The sequence below is a fragment of the Emydura macquarii genome, unplaced genomic scaffold, assembly GCF_026122565.2.
Source record: "Emydura macquarii macquarii isolate MOO-44397 ecotype Brisbane River unplaced genomic scaffold, CSIRO-AGI_Emac_v2 contig_2681, whole genome shotgun sequence".
In the NCBI taxonomy this organism is placed as follows: Eukaryota; Metazoa; Chordata; order Testudines; family Chelidae; genus Emydura; species Emydura macquarii.
This window is the reverse complement of record NW_027132818.1, coordinates 3,634,878-3,651,245: the sequence shown is the minus strand read 5'-3', so window position 1 is coordinate 3,651,245 and position 16,368 is coordinate 3,634,878. Positions and strand designations below refer to the sequence as shown.

At 42.0% G+C, this 16,368-nt stretch overlaps 1 long non-coding RNA gene across 2 annotated transcripts in view; it reads left to right on the top strand.

The window, feature by feature from the left end:
* LOC137164681 (uncharacterized) overlaps positions 1–16,368 on the top strand; it is a 210,377-nt gene that overhangs the window by 176,801 nt on the left and 17,208 nt on the right. The window contains exons 1-2 of one of the 2 annotated variants that reach the window (XR_010923156.1): positions 547–600; positions 738–798. The exons of the other annotated variant lie outside the window; for it this stretch is intronic. This is a non-coding gene — a long non-coding RNA (uncharacterized lncRNA). Of the gene's footprint in view, positions 1–546; positions 601–737; positions 799–16,368 lie in introns of those variants that run through there. 2 annotated transcript variants of the gene reach the window in all.

The window sequence follows — 16,368 nt, the reverse complement described above, 5'->3', positions numbered from 1 at the left end:
TACGAGGGGGTCTGGATCACTGATCAGGAGCTCTAGGATCTACCATGATAAATGAATAACAACAATTAATTTAATTTTGTTAGCGGCAAAGTTAGCAGCCGTGTTTTCATGCTGACTTGAATAGGAGGAAATACAAATTTGAGGGTCCCACATCTCCCAACAGTCATTATGGTTAATAAGGCTGGACCCAAAGGAAAATAATTACACAATTTAGCTGGTAAAACTGTGTAAGTTCATGCAAGGAAACCTGTTTTAAGTCACCATTCAAGGGATGATAAAACTCCATTACCTAATGGAATGGGGTTCTGTTAAGGACAAGAAATGCTCTGAGCAAGGAGAGGTGTGCCAATATGCCTATCTCTCTTCAAATACTTGAAGGACAATGCAGAGCAATTCACTTTGAAGCCCTGGCTCGGCTTCCCCCTTTGTGCCTGCCAAACAGGTGTTCACTACAGGGGACTCAGCCCCTGTGAGATAGAAAGATCAACAAGCTCAGAAAGCTTTAAAGACACAGACACTGTTTGGAGGGGAAATCAGGTGGTTTAGGGGAAGACTGAGGCAGAGGCTGTTGGGAAACAGTCTAACCCCCAGACTCCGGAGGTTAGTGTGTCTGGGAGTAAGATAGGCATACCTAAGCTTTTAGGTAAAATAGATATGCATACGGACTGTTTGTGGTTTTAAAAATCCTTTTCTTATTCTGTGTCCCTTGTTAAGACTAAACAATGTTTTCTTTTCAGAAAGCTGTTTTGGGTCACTGTACTCACCAGTGATCAGAGCTCCTGCAGGGAGGAACCACAGGTACCAAGTCGAGTATGACCGGTTGGGGGTAATCACAGTTGATACACAGACCGGGGTACTGTTACCCTATGTGGGAGAATTGTGGGATTGAACTCCAGAGAAGAGAAGGTTTGAGTCCTTAAACCTGGAACAAGTGCATTTGGAAAGACCAAAAGAGGGGGTCAGAGCTACAGCCAGTCCTGAATCATGACAAAGGGTCTTCTAGCAAAGGAGGAACAAAACCATATCCATTGTTTTGTTTTCTTTTTGGGGAGATGTGTGGGGAGGCAAGGGTAAAAAAGGAAGTCACCTAATAAAAGTGCTGTCTTGTACAAGTTTCACTGAGTAACATTTAAAAAGATAAGTGACATTTATTTACCTATAGTGAAGTGGTGGTAATATAGAGTAGGGAGCGGAGCGGAGCCATAAATACATGTATGTTATGAGCTGGATGAAATCTTATGGCTTGAGTTAAAATCTTGTTCAAACTGATGTGTGAATGTACCCTTCATTTAAGATAATTGTGGCCCCTTAACTGTTTCTTACACCTAACACAAGCCTAACAGACTCTACCCAGGAACTAGCCTGTGATTGGGATGGGGTGTTTCACTGGGTATTGTAACCAGAAGTGCAGGGCGAGTAGGGGAAGAATGTTGAACAAACACAGACTGGGCGCACTGAGAGAGACAGAGGGGAAAAAGCAAGAAAGCCCAACAGCAGCCTGTGAGCAGTGTGTGACCCTGAAAAAAAGCTAGAGAGAGAGAGAGGTTTTTTTGAGGCTTTTGTTGGCTGAAGAGACTTGGGGCTATAAGCTAAGAAATGGCTCCTTTTGTTCTTCGAGCCTCCTGTATTCAGAGAGCGCAGAACTTTGTGCATTCCTTGTAAGCAAATGAGATTGCCTCAAAGAAAATACCAGACTCTATCAATTTCTGCTTCTAAATGGAACATCCCCAGGGCCACAAACTTTGGCTAGCCGCTCAGATAAAAAAGGAGCAACACGTATTTAAAGAACAAGCTTATTACACCTTGCCATGTGTTTATGAAAATTAGTTCCGTATAAAATAATCTTTTTAATAACTTGGGAAATTATGTGCTCAATAGATCAGATTGAGACTCACGTTAGTCAGTCCCAAATTAGCACCCTTCAAACTGAATTTATGAGGAAATAGCCAATACTAGATGTGTCAATGGACTAGTCCAATCTGACTCACCTCCTCTTTCTTTTTTATGGTAATTAAATACCAGGCTTGTTTGATTCCAGGTGAGGTGGTTGATAATTTGATTTGTGACATGACATGAAACAATTTACTAAAAATACCAGAAGCCGGCAAGCAGTTATGCTTGTGACAGTGATTAGAATTCAGTGGAAAAGGAAAATAGTTAGAAAATCAATTCCAAAGAGAGGTTTTTGCTTTTTGAGTTTTATTTATATACATATATAATATAAAATGGGCCAAATTTTTCCTTTTGTCATTAAATTCAGCACAATTATAGCAAGGATGAATTTGGTCTGAGAAGATTATATGAAGAACACAAAAGTTACAAGGACAAGAGCTGTAACACTTTTAATGTAGTCATACCCTTAATCTCTACTGGGATTTTAGCAGCAAGGGTCTATCTGCGCTAGGAGAAAAGATGCCTTTTAAAATCATAATCATATTAGCTGATCCTCTCTTAACTTAGGCTCCCCCATAGGATACAACACAATTTTTAAAGTGTCAGACTGTGTCTACGCAAGTTGCCAAGTGGTGTTTTAAGTCATTTTACCTATCTTGGGTAACTTAACTCAATTTAAAAAATATAATTTTCCCCTAGTTAAGATACAGTCTTAATGTAAACATGATTTACACAAGTGCAATGTGACTTGCACTGGTGCATCATGTCCCAGTTTGGAACTGGGGTAGACTGCACCAGTTCAAATTGCACTTCACCGATGTAAACTGTGTCTATAGCAATGCTTTGCAATGGTGCAGAAATCCCATTGTACACAAGGCCTTTGTTGGAAAATATATCTTAGTAGTGGCCTCATTTACCATTTCAGCATTTGCCAATAGGAAGGCTGTGTCCGATAGCATCCCTCTGGGCGCACACTGGTGTGTGGATAACACTTTCCAGTCAGACTTGCTCTTTCTGAAAATCCTAATGCCTGTCTATGTTTTCATCTGGGGGAGAGATACACTAACCTGCCAGAGTGGGCAATGCTTTGGGTGAATTTAATCCCTCTCTTTGTCTTAGCTGCCGTCTGAAAATTCCTGTCATATTGAGTAGGTGAGGCAATATCTTTTATTGGACCAACTTCAATTGGTGAAAGGTATAAGCTTTGATAGGGTGACCAGACAGCAAGTTTGAAAAATTGGGATGGGGGTGGGGAGGAACAGGCGTCTATATAAGACAAAGCCTCAAATATCAGGACTGTCCCTATAAAATCGGGACATCTGGTCATCCTAAGCTTTGATGCTACACAGAGCTTGTCTTCAGGTCTAGGGAAGGAAGTCAGAGTGTTTGAGCTAAATGCAAGTTGGAACAGATTGTTAAGCATAAAGAGTGTAACAGTTGTTGTAGGTGGTCACTTGAAATTAAGTGGGCAATTGAGGGTTAGGTTTAGATACAGAGGATCTCAGGGTCAGATACTTAATTTGAATCTAATCTGTTTTTCTTTGTTGCTCATATGTTAGAAACCCATATAATGTATTTTCAGTGATGACACGTCAAGCAAAATTGTTTTACAAAGCACTATTAACCAAAGCTCACAGCAGCAGCTTTTGCATGCTAATATCCAAGTCAGGTGATCCTATGTTCTTGTATGATACCCTTAGGATATACATTTTTTTCCCCTGGGATTCAAGATTTCATTCCCTAGATCCATTCCCCTTCTACCTGCGTTGTTTCTATGAATTCCTCTGCTAATAACCAGACTGCCCACTATCAATCTTCCCTTCTGTAACTGAATCTGATTTTTATTTTGGCGCTCTGTAGTGAACTGCAAAGAAAACCTATGTTTTTCTCCAAGTACAAAGAGGCCACTAGTATGAATTCAACATTAATATGAACTTAATTCTGCTCCAAGAGCACTATGACCTGCTAGTTTGCATGTTAATAGACCACTTACTCCCAGGAAAGTGACAACGGCAATCTTTGGCCAAACACCGAGAGAGTTAATTAAAATAAATAGAAAGGCTCCTGTGAAATGTACCAAGCCAGTCTTGCATATTATAAAAAAATTATAGCTACTTAAATCTCTATATACAGTATGTTGTCACAGGGAAAGCAGATTGGATTTTTGTGTATTAAAAGACTTCAGAAATATCAGGGACTAAACAAATGCTCAATGTGTACTGTCCGTTTGCGATACCATAACATCAAAACAGACGTACAATGTAAGATGGAAATCAGGCAGGTTAACAGGGAATTTTGAAGCAAATTGCCAAATACATTTAAAAAAAAACCCCAAAAAACCCCTAGCAATAAACTTTTCAATTACATTGGAAGTAGGAACTCTGCAAGAAAGTCTATGGATCTGCTTCAGTTCTGGGGAGTAAAGGGACTGGTCAAGGACATTGCAATCTGAAAGAATATTGCAGAAAATGTAAATAACTAATTTGCATCAATCTTTGCCACAAAGAGTTTGGAGAGATACCTCCCCCAGAGCTACTGCTTGCAAGTAATATAGATAAGGCATTGTCAGTGTCAGAAGTGGCACTGAAATAAATTGATCATATAAATCGCAAGAAGTCACCAGGAGCAGAGGTTTCCTCCAAGAGTCCTGCAGCAAATTAAGAATGACGTGGCAGAGTTGCTAACAAAAATATTTAATCTATTATTAAAATCAGCTACTATATCTAAGGACTGGAGATTAGTCAATATTATACATATTATACATAAACTAATGATGGTCCTGGGAATGACAGGCCAGTTAGTCTTACTGTATTATCAGGTAAATTTGATTAATGAATTAAGGTTAGAATTTCAAAACACCTATTAATCTGTCAATCTAGGTTCTTATGATGGTGCCCATCACCATAGCATCTAATGAGAACATCCTATGATAGGGACAAACCAAAAGGAAAACCATGCCTCTCCAGTTTCAGCGAATTCTTTGAGCCCAAAAAAATAATCAGCTATTATTTATTTGGACCTTCCAAAGCTTTTGATAAAGTCACAATGGGCTGCTAGGGAAACTAGATAGTCACAGGGTGAGCAAAGAATTTCCATCCTGAATTAGAAACTGGTTAAGAGAGAGAAAACACAGAGGAGGAGATTAGTTTTCAATATGGAAGGAGGTTCTCTGCTCCGAAGAGCCATACTAGAAGCCCATGAAACACCCACTAAAGTCAATGGGGAGTCTTTCCATTTACTTCACTGGACATTGGATTTAGCCCTATGATGAGTGTTGTGTAATATGTTTATTTGAATCCCAGCAAAGTATATGAGTAGTTCAAATTGTTCCTTCTAATGTACATTACTTTGCTACTTGTCTACATAGAATTTCACCTTGCTTTGTTAGGCTCCTCATATCCTATTTAGTCATAAAAATCCTAAATACTTTGTCATCAGCAAATTTTGCTATTTTTCTGCTCAGCCCCTTTTCTAGATCACTGAGAAAAATGTTAAGAAATGCCAGTGTTATTAAGAATGGGGGGCACCCCAGGGGTAACCTCTTTTCATGTTGAACATTAACTATTTTTTTCCTATACCTTTTTCTATCTCTTCTCCAGTTTTTAATCCATTCCTTGGCACAAATGATTTATTAGACGAGTTTAGATTGTCTACACTTAAACTGCTACAGTGGCACAGCTGCAGCAGTTCAGTGTAGACACTCCCATACAGCAACAGAAGGGGCTCTCCCATCACTCTAGTTAATCCACCTCCCAGAAGTGGTAGGTTGACAGAAATAGACCTAGTGCAGATCTGGGCTTACTCTAATTTTGTGCTCACAGAACACTTGAAAGCAGATTGCGACTATCTCAAAATAATTCATTGTTCAAATTTATTCAGCTAATATTATGTTGAATCGATTTGCTCTGTACCGAGTACTAATTAGTTACAATGTGTTATGTATAGCTGAAATTGAGGAGAGAAGTTACAATGGTATACTTTTTGCCCCTTTGGATGAGCACCTAGCATTGATCCTTCATGTTTTCTGTTTTCACATGTTCCAGATCACCCTTTCACTGTTCTTTTGTTTGTCTTACTGATCCCTCTCAATCTTCCTCTCTGTCCGACTGATCCATCATTAGTATGGCCTATTGGTCTGACCACTCATCTAGGAACTAGGAATTCCTGGACCAAATCCTTAGCTGGGGTAAATTGTCCTAGCTACCTTGGTGTCATGGAGCTATGGTGATTTATACCAGCTGAGAATCTGGCCCCCTGAGTACTTAATCCTATCACTGCTACACTGACTAGCTGGGTAGTCTTGAGAAAGTCACCTAGGGCCAGATTTTTAAAGATATTTAGGCCCCTATGTGCTATTGAAAATCCCATTAGGTGCCTAAATATCTTTTTTTTAAATTTGCCCCTTAGTTCCTAATTCAGCAAAGAATTTAAACGTGTGCTTCATTTCCATTGAAATAATTAAAGCTAAGCTTTTGCTGAACTGGCGCCTTAGCTCTGGGTATGTCTACACTGCAGAAAACTTACTTAAAATCGACTTTCACCTGCTGATTTTTAGAAGTCACTGGAGCATGTCCACACCACGCTCTTTGTGCCGGGCTCGTGCATCCACACTTGGCACGCTTGTGTCAGTATTCAAAGCAGTGCACGGTGGGTTGCTCTCCCATAGTGCAACTAGCCACGGTGGCTGTTGGGATGAGTTTCATCGTCTTATGATGCAACACTCCTTCCCCCTCCCTTCTCCCCCCAAACAAACAGGAAGCCGGTTTTCGTGCCGTTTGTTTATGCCACACACTTGCCATTGCTGCGTAGACATGGAGCCAGCTCAACTCTGCACTATTATTGTGAGCATCACAAATACATCACGGTTTATCATTGAGTATTTTCAAAGGAGAGCGAAAACCCAAAGCACAGGCAACAGCAATGTCACTGAGGCTGCCCTGCTACAAGACATTGAGCGGAACAATTCCCGATTGCTGCAGGCTGTAACGTGTCATCTGCAGTCCATGGAGCGCTGGTTCTGGTCCTGCAAAACAAGCACAGACTGGTGGTATCACATCATTATGCAGCTGTGGGATGATGACCAGTGGCTGCAGAACTTCCAAGGAAAGTGGCCTTTCGCATATGAACTTTGCGTGGAGCTGTGCCCCTTCCTGAAGCACGTGAATACTCGCTTGAGACAAACTCTGACGGTGGAGAAGCAAGTGGCCATCGCTCTGTGGAAGCTGGCAACCCCGACTGTTACCAGTCAGTTGGGAATCATGCTTCGGGAAGCATTGAAAACCAAGTTTTGCAATGAGATGCAGTAATGATTTCTCTTTCTGTATGTTTTGCGCCTTTTGCTTACCATCCCTCCTACTATCGATATCAGTACCCTCCAAAGCCCTCCCAAAACAAGCTATGAATTAATAAAGAGACACGTATTGAAATAATATAAACTTTCATTTATGAACATTCAAGTCATGGGGGAAGGGAGGGGAAGTGTTCATTCACAGTCTCAAGGGGTATCGTGGTTGCTTGCAGGACAGCTAACACCATGGCCGCTGCTGCTTTCTGCTTGCCTCCACTGGGGTGGAGTGTACTACATACTGCAGCCTGGCCATTCTCCTCCGAGACCACTTGGGGATGGAAGAGGGGGATGGCAGCAAAGCCATAGGCAGAGAAGCGTTCTGGAGGGGCTGCAGTGGGACTCTGTCCAGCCGCCGCTCCTCCTGAAGCTCCACAAGCCGCCTGAGAATGTTTGCCTGATCACGCATGATTTGCAGCATCTCCTGCTGGGTACTGCGATCATGCTCCTGCATTGCTCTTCAATTCTCTCTGTCCATGTTCATGTTCTGGGACAAGGTCAGCCGCCACGCTTGAAGCTCTGTCTCAGCGGCCGCGGAGGCGTTCATGAGCTTGCCAAACTTGTCGTCCCGCAATTTTTTGTGATAGTCTTTTTGCAGCAGTTCTGGGGGGGGGGGCCAAGGCCCAGGTGTGTACAGAACAAAAAGAAATACACAACGTTGCCATTGTTAGCAGACCCAGGAAAATGAAGCAATTGCAACAATGTATAAAATACTCCCCTTAGTGTGCACAAGGCTAAGCCAGACCAATATTCCATTCCGAGCATCTCAGAAGAGTCAGCTTGCTGTGCCATTACAGAGATGGTAAGCCAGGGGCACTTTACTCTGCTATAAAGAGGATTTATGATCTCTAAAAAGCTCATTTCAAATGCCCTGTTTGAGAGGGGTGATCGGGCATCACGGTTTAAATAAGATGACTGTTTTGTCACAACGTGGCCACAGTGAATCTGAGGACAGTGCGGGCGGGTTAATAGTCTCGTCGGATACCTAAGCAAAATTATTTAAGTGACACAGTAGGATAATACCCTGTACCTCTCTCTTCCCTTTTGTATCATCTGTATAGCTCGGATATTTTAAACGTGCGCCATCTTCCCTAGGTGACCATGAGCGATATCAGTCTCCTGCGGGTAATGCATGAGGAAAGGGAAGATTTGCTGCATGGGGTGGTACTGGCCTGGCCCTTATGCTGTTGTACTGTGTTCTGCCATGATTCTGGCTCATTTTATTGCAGCATGGTGTGGGAAAGTATCCTACCAGGGAGGAAGAAACAAGGCTGCCCTCCCTCAAAACCTTGTGCAAAGGATAACAGATTACTTACATGAAAGTTTCCTTGAGATATCAACGGACAATTCTCAGAGCATACCTCTGCACATAAATAATCTGTTCTGGGAATAACCCCCCAGTAAAGTCCGCTAAACCCCTGAAATCCCCTTCTTCCCCCTTCCCCCCCATTTAAAAGGACATAACTGCTAAGAAGAAAAATAACTCATCAGATGTGCCTTCCCTGGGATGATTATTGCTGTCCTGTGTGCTGCTGGACTGCTCTGGGATCAGGAATAGGTTCTGACTGTCTAAGAGAACAGACACCCCGCTTTCCTGCACCCTGCTCGCCTCATCCTCATCCACGGAGTCCTCATCATCCCTGGAGTGGGATACAGCGGAGGTATCAATGCTGCATGGGGTCGCCGCCGAGAATTGCATGCAGTTCCCCATGGAAGCGGCACTTTTGGGGCAAGGAGCCAGAATGGCTGTTAGCTTCCCTGGCTTTTTTTTTTCCTTGATCTTCATGTGGCACTGCTGCGTGTCCCTGTTTGTGCCCCTTCTCCTACATGCCCTGCGAAATCTTCCCATAAATGTCAACATTTCTTTTGCTGGCTCTGAGCTGAGCCATAACGGACTCCTGGCCCCACAGACCGATGAGATTTAAGACCTCTGGTCGACTCCATGCTGGAACGTGTTTGGGCCTTGCAGTAGCCATGACAAGTTCAGCTACAAAGCTCTCTTCATGCTGGCTGCACAGGAAATGAAAATTCAAATCCTCCCAGGGTATGAGGAGAGGGGCCATTTCTGGTTTGCATAGCCACATGACAGCAGAGCACGAACGTCCAGAGCGGTCACAATGGGGCATTATGGGATACATCCTGGAGGCCATTAACATCGAATTACATTAAGCTCTGTCTACTCTGACACAAAATCGACCATGAAATTCGATTTACGCACTATGCCACTTCTGGAGGTGGTTTTATTACATCAACTTCTGCCTTGCTTTAAGTCGATGGAACTAATGTGCCAGTGTAGACGCAGGCATTAGGAGATCGACGTACGTGATGTTACGTTGACCTCCGTCGCCAGTGTAGACTAGGCCTCCATTTCCCCCATCTGTAAAACAAGGATGGAAAAAGCTTTCCTACATCAAAGGGGATGTTATGCAGATTCATAAGTTGATATTTGTACAGTACTTATTAGATGCTCATCGTGCTTAGCATCATTTTCTAGGCCATCATGCTTTCCAGCAGACTCTTCTCAGTTAGGTGCTTGCAGCATTTCAGAACTTGTCTATTATTTCCCAGAACCCATATTGTATGTGTTGACATTTCAAGTACAAAATTGTATGATTAATGAAATATTTCAAATGACACTAGTATTGCTTTCTCTGTACTTTCTGAAAGTTCCAGTTTTTCTTTGCTCAATTGCTATCCCTGTAATATAGATTTTTACCCTTCATCCTTCCCCCACTAGAACTACTGCTGCTACCTGTGTTACATATTGTAACCATCATACTCTGCTTTTATTTTAATGTATAGATTGCAGTAAACCACAAAGCATTTTCTGATGTAGAAATAAATTGTACTATGGGATTAGTCTGATCATGTTGTTTGAGTCACAAAAGAGAAGTGCAGAGTAGTTTAGGAACACTTTTCCCCCTCTGAATAAACAGTTTCACTGGAATTTGGAGAACTAAGGATTTTTGGGTTTTGACAACAGAGAGAAGCGATATATTCCACTAATTACTGGTAAAATATATATGTACACAATGTATGTATGTAAGCAAGGTCTGAGTGGCACTCCCCCTGCTCAGCAACTGAAAGGGGGGCACTTTGTTTGCATGGGTTTTGTATTTGCATGAGTACAATTAAGTGCTCAGCGTATCGCACTGTATCTGCATAAGCACACTAGGTGCTGAATATGATGGGAAATGGTCAGTATGTCTGGTATAGTGTTACAAATCACTTTTGTGTTAACTGCGGGAGTAATGAAATGTTGTCCTTCAAATGGCAGCAGAACTGTGTTTAGCCTGTTCTGATGAAAAATTCACTTTCATCTAAACAGAATTCAACAAGGGTAGCGTACGGATGCTCAAGCATTGTAAAGGAAGCTGGGAGGGGTTGAGGAGTCTCTTGCTGAGGCTACACTAATCCTGGCAAAGGGCTACCCTCAGGCATGGATTGACTATCTCCTCCCACTGTTAAAAGGTAGAATTAACTATTCCTCTTGGAGTCTTTTGTTTTGTTAAGAGTAGGGACATTGCTCTGGTGTCAGCAGAAGGCTTTCCCATGAGCTGAAAGCTAAAATTCACTAAGAGCTGAAGTCACTAAAGAAATTAGGAAACCTTGACTGACAACCAGCCGAGAAGACCCAACTGGGCCTGGAGGTGGCGGGAGCCAGCAGCAGTCAGTGTGAGTCTGCAGATGGCGGGAACCAGCAGCAGGGACTCGGTGAGGCCCAAAAGTTGCAGGAGACAGCAACAGAGGGGACCTGGTCAAGCCCGCATCCAACAGAAGCGGATTGACTGACCCCCAACCGAGAGAAGGAGACTGCAACTGCAACAGTCAGTAGGAAAGGAAAAAGGGAGAGGCGAAGGATACACCCATGTACTCCTGAGGTCCCTTCCAACTCTAATATTCTATGATTCTATGATTCTAAGCTCATTGAGTTCATGAATTCTGTTTTCACTGTTTCCCAAACCAGTGCTGTGTTACTTCCTTCCTGTTATTAAAAGGTTTACTTTCTACACTCAAGACTCTGTGCTTGCGAGAGGGGAAGTATTGCCCTTTGGGGTACCAAGAGGATACTGTGTGATTTCCCAGGTGACTGGGTGGAGGCTCGAGCCAGTTTGGTGTTGTATCATTGACAGGAACTCCTAGATATAGAACCTAGTCCTTTGCTGCTGCCGGCTCTATCTGGAAAAAGGGTTATAAATTGTAAGGTGCACTGTGTGCGGATGCACCAAAATACAAAAGTATTGCTATGCAGATGCTCTGAGAGTCTGAACCATAGCCAATCGCTATATATACTTTTATAGTATAGTGCTAAAAGAGGCAGTAGATTCATCTTTCTTGTTTTACCAAGTCACCAGAAGTGATGACTTCTGTTTTTCAGCCATTGCAAAGATTTATAGATTTAGACCTCAATAAATGCACTTCCTGTGCTCATAATTGCTTTATTAACACTGTTATAATGAGCATTTGAAAATATAAGCAGCAATTTGAATTCATTCAAGCAGATGCATGGTCACTGATCTTGCAATTCGTTTGTTAGCTTCAGAAAGAGAATAATTCTCTCCTAGAAAATATAATCATTGCTGGAACACATGCTCAGGACCATACATAGTTTGAACTTTATGGTAACAAGGAGACTGGCTTTTCCTACCTTCATCAAATTAAGGATTGATGACTCATTCATCATTGAACTGAAAAAAGAAAAATAAGCCTCATGCAGAAGTACTAAAACAGTTTTTCAGCAGTTCTAGAATAACATTAGTAAATAATTTTCTTTCCTCCTGATTTCATTTTAATGAGTAATCCAGTTAATAAGTTGACCTTTATGTTTTAGTGATATTTTGCAACAATTGCTTATGTATTAAGCATAATTTTTCAGTCCTTCTGTAACAATAAACCTTTAAAAAGTGAAGTCTCATATAAATCCTGGTTTTATGAAAGTCATAAAGCTAGCAACTTTTTACATGAACAGATAAAGTACTTTAAACTAAGAAAACGGATCATTTCTACTTCCAATGTAACTTTATCTTACTAATTTTTAAGTAATAATACATAGAATTTTCTCGAATACTAACACTGTGTTAATTAAACAAATTCCACTGCAAGGGCAACTTTACATTATTCGAAAGCATAGGCAGTATCTTTTTATTCTGCTGATACCTCTTTATGTGGCCAACTGTACAAAACTTAGAGGCAAACAATGAAAGACATAACTTCTATGATAAATGTTTGAAATATGATGCAAAGATTAACAAAAGCCTAGATTTGAGAGCTTTATACTACATTGTCAGAAGATATTCTACATTATCTTGGTATAAAAATATATTCATTCTAGCCGAGATTTTGTGGGGGTGGGAGGGGAAATCATCAGCTGGTGTTCATCTAGGTCCTACACAAAACTTTATTTTGTATTCTTTGGTGGCTCTGCAACTGAAGTTAACTGACTAGCATTATTCCCATAGCTGTGCTGATATCAGTGATAATTATGGTGCATAAGTAACTCAGGAAAACATGTCAGCATCAAGCTCCATTAGAAACAAAGGGGGGGGGGGGAAAGCCCACTGTATCCTAAAAGGAAAAATACAAAATTAAGAAGGAATTTTAGCCTCTAACAAGGGAAGTAAATACATAGGGAGTAAAATAATTAAATAAAATTAAGTGCTTGACAATGTTGTTTTAATGTTTGAGAAACTGATATTTTGAACCATTTCACTCCACCATTTACATATTGTGAACTTGAAAGGTAACACTGCGATGATTTGGGGAAACTGTCTCTACAATTTATTAATTCTGGTTGGTGCTATGAAGTTGTTATGAAAATCGTTGTATCATGGACTGCCTCACGGTATGTGGAATCCACCATTTGTTGACAAAGACTGCATCAGGACCCTGCCAGACCAGATACAATGGTTCATTAGAACTTAGTGGCCACCTGTTCAGGTGAAAGCACCTGGGAACAATGGGTTAGCTGAAACCTAGGAGAACCAGTTTTCTCCTACCTCTCTGCAGGGGGCTGGTGTATGGAGAGTGGAAAATCCTCAACTGCACTCCACACTGGGGAGAGCCATAAGTGGGGAGGTAACTGATGGCCATTATAGATTCCGGTGAAAGTCTGTTGGATGAGACCCATCCTGCATAATAACTGCAAGCCAGTGAGGCCTCAAATGTCAGAAGAAAAGTTAAGAGCTGCAGGGGAAGGATCTGGGATAGAGGACTTTGCCCAAACCTCAAGGATTCTCCAGAGTACTGGGTAAACTGAGTCAGGGAACTATTTTATAGGTGTGTTTACTAAGTAGAGAGAAATGGTGTTTAGAATCCTGTGCACACTCTGTCTATGTGCCTGTTGGTTTTCACTATTCCATGCAGTTGAAGAGGTAAACTGTATATCCAGAGCACCCACATGGCTGGACTTCTGAAAGAGGGTGTGTTTAAGCTGTAAGAGAGTCCAAGGAGGTCGGGGAGGAGGGACACGGTCAGCAGTGATTCCAAGGGCTGGACAGGTAGACTTGCAGGGTCTTAGCTGTTAAGAGGGGGTGCTAGACAGGCAATCGGTACCCCAAGGGTATGCCTAGAAACCCCAAACAAGGAGTAGTGCCTGAACTCTGTACAGACTCTGGAGGCTTAAAGCACATCAGACCCAGTGGGCACATGGGTCCCCTCACGCAGTGTGGTGAACATCCAACCTGGGAGCTCAACTGGATCTGTTACAAACTTAATTCAAAGACCATTTTTTTGTAAATGATGTAAAATCCTGAAGTAACGTGCACATCAGTATCTGTAACATGATGTGCATATCCCAGAAAGGTGATGAGGAAGGAGAAAAAGTGTGCAAAAAGCAGAGTTCAACAGGCAACACCTGTTCTCCTCTTATTAAATACTGAGCTATTGGCCCAACATCGTTGATGTCGGTTAGAGATGAATACATAGGTGCTGGTATAAGGAGTGGGGGAGGCTTGAAGTGGTTTCCATTATAGACAGGGTTTACAGTATGGGTCAGTGGTGCTCAGGAGCCCAGTACAAAAAGAGCTCCAGCACCCCTGGCTGAACACACACAATTGTACCTGATATTAGCCTGTTCAGTACTCTGAGGGCCTGATCCAGAGCCTGCTGAAATCAATGAGTGTTCCACTGACTTCAGTGGGTTCTGGATCTGACCCTCATTCCGAACACATGAGGAGTACACCATCCATAACTATTATCTTCGACTCCTTATGTCTTCACACTATATTGAATACCCTTCCAGTCCAAATCCAATTCATAGGGATGTCTTTTTTTCCACGGAATGTATTGTGAAATGGTACCTTTTAGGAACACCATCCCAGTGTTACAGGACTATCTGATTCATGGTATTATGCACAATGCATTGCACAGAAATGTTTGGCCTTCCTCTGTTGATAATTGGTCTTCGGCACAGTATACTCAGGAAAAGGTTAACACATAATTACTCTCTAGTGTTGTGTTTTTCAACCCTAAGACATCAACTGGATTTTTTGGATGATGTACAACGTGTACGGGGGCGAGCTGATACTGGCACTGGGAAAGAATGGGGAAATAAAGGTAAATGACACATGCACTTCTATGCTTGGAGGAAGTTCACTGAAATAACAGATGATTTTGCTTTGGCAAAATTCTCCACTGGATTGTCATAGCCTCTGAGGGAGATATAAAATCATACATGGTAGGGGTAATATTTACTTATATTAGTGTTTTAGATGATCTACTCTTAAATATCTCCAATGACCAGTTCACTACTTCACTTGGGTAGGCTGTTCTAATATGCCTCCTCCCACTCGCATCTTTGTGTCTTTTTTTATGGTGTGTCCTATGCTTGTTGAAATAGATCAAACCAGCAATGGGAGTTCACCAATTCTCGAGGCTGTATGTTGTCATGGCGAAGCGCCATTGCACCATTTTGTGTAATGGGGCATAGCACAGAGATTAGAATGAGGACATGAGAATAAATGCATGTGCAAGGAAACTATGTCCCAAAATAGGCCCAAAGCCAGTCATACAGAAGCGTGTTTGTGAGAGATGTTATATGCACATACAGTGTGGAAGTATGCGTGTGGTGGGTAGTTGTATGCAAATACAGTATAGTGTCCTGTGTGCACGCGTGGGGCAGGGGATGCATATTATGTGTATGTATAAATGCAGAACTGTGCAGGGGAACGTGTCATGTGATTCTATCTACCACCACACTGTGGAAAGTCAGAAGTAAAGAAGTAACCGACGGCCATTTTAGATTCTAGCAAAAGGCTGAAAAGGCTGTTGGATCAGACTCATCCTGCAAATAAGACTGGAAATGCACTAAAAAGGTTCAGTAAAGTGGCTTTAACACCCATCTCCCTGCCAGGACCACTATTGTGCCTCCAGCCTCGGCTAGCCCTCCACATTGTTGGCATTCAGTTTCGGATGCCCTTCGGTTCAGCAGCAGAGCAATTTTGGAGTCAACACAGTCAGTCTGCATCCACCCCAGAACCTGCATCTTGTCACAAAGCTCGCAAGCTACTTCAGGCATAGGAAGGAAAAAACCTAATTGAGGCCTGCACAGGCAGCCATCATATTTCCTTTATCCTGAGGGCTTTAGCACCAGCATCTGTCTTTCTTGCAGCTCTCCTGCTCCCCTTCAGAGGCCAGTAACTTTCAGAACTGCTCCCTGCAGAGCTCTTCAGAGCTGTGTGTACTTACAGCCTTGTAAGTCGAGCAGTGTATAATGTGAGTAAGGGTGGCAGATTGGGCCTTTAGAGACCAGAAACCAATTTAGCCAACAAAGTTTGGGAGTTTAAAAAGAATTATTTTAGTTAATAGAATTTTCCCTTTACACATGAAGCTTTTGCTGCCAATTTGTTAATTCCAGGATATATGTGACAATATGCAAGCAAATGTTTGTTTGGGGTCTAGAGTATTTTTTATCTCCCAGCACCATCTGGCACTACAGTGTGAATCTTTTAATGAATAAACATTGCTTATCAGTCTGTCAGTCACTGATCCATTTGATAGAAGCTGAAATGCTAATTTACCCATCATCTTTGTCATATGGTAATCAATGACAACTTCACAGAACTCCAAGACACAGACTACAAATTAAGGACACATGTCAAAAACGGGCAACATGGATTTAGAAAGCTTAATGT